Source organism: Macadamia integrifolia, chromosome 5, assembly GCF_013358625.1.
Source record: "Macadamia integrifolia cultivar HAES 741 chromosome 5, SCU_Mint_v3, whole genome shotgun sequence".
Lineage (NCBI taxonomy): Eukaryota > Viridiplantae > Streptophyta > Magnoliopsida > Proteales > Proteaceae > Macadamia > Macadamia integrifolia.
The window spans coordinates 15,555,856-15,557,113 of record NC_056561.1 but is presented as its reverse complement, the minus strand read 5'-3'; positions in this window follow the sequence as shown (position 1 = coordinate 15,557,113).

Here is a 1,258-nt window from a genome sequence, read left to right as displayed (position 1 = left end):
CCCTTTCCATGCAAATGCCAAACCCTCCTCCGGTATCTGTAGAGAGAGAGAAGAATATTTTATTAGTAATTTAAAATATCAAGATAATGAAAAAGGAATGGACTATAATCCTTTTTGTGTGTGTGTTTTCGGTAAAACGAAATTTATTCATTGGAGTATGATAAAGTCATACTTGTTGATTACTAAGGAGTGGAATTTGATCATACTGTCATACACATCACCAATAGGGCACTTCTTGTTAAGGAGTCAGCAACAAAGTTGATTTTCCTAAGAATACAAATGCAATATATTCTCTCTGGTTGAACCACCATGAATGCTAGATTGAGAGCGGATCATGTTCACGTACGAGAACGGCACTGGTTCATGGATTTAGAATCAATTTTCTCTCTCTTCATTTAATATATTCTAAATAGATAGACTAGGGGTGTCAACGGTCCAGGTTGGTTCGGTTTCGGTGTGACTTTGGAACTAACCGAAACCGCCCCATTAAGGATTTATCGGTTTCGGTCCGGTGTCTGCTTCGGTGCGGTTTGGGTTCGGGTTGGTACCGGTTTGGATTTATGAGGTTCATTTCGGTTTGGATCGGTTTTTTAAACTGGTATGGAGCCATTAGCTTGGGCACTTGGGCTTGGGCACTTGGGTTTTGACAGGTTGAAGTTGAATAGTTGATAAACGTTGGGCTTGGGCACTTGGACTAGTGTTGGTCCGGTTGGACACTTGGGCTTCGCCCACTTAGTTTAGTGAGTTTTAAGTTCGGTTTTATCTCGGGTCAGTTTGGATCAGTTCCGATTTCGGTGCACATTTCCGGCGTTTCCGGTGGCCCAATGGTCTAACCCGAACCGAACCGAGACCGGATTCAATTTAAAATACAAACTGAAACCGGCCCAATAAGCCACCGGTTCGGTTTGGATCGGGCTTAATCAGTCCAGTCCGGTCCGGTTTAACTGGTCCGGTTTAGATATTGACACCCCTAAGATAGACCAAAGACGTACAAGAACATTCTCATACGTGAACCTGATTTGTTCACTGCTAGATTTCTCTTGTCAAGCATATATATATATATATATATATATATAGGAAAAGCTCGCTATAGTTAGATTCCACAATTTAATTCTCATTAATGCAATCTAATAAAGCCTCTCCAAGTCCACTTCAACCGTCATTGCCTCGCCCACAAGAATAGAAATAGAAGTTGTTTTCTCAAATTTAGCAAGATGCACCCAACCCCTATTTAATGACCCCTAACAACCCCCCCCCC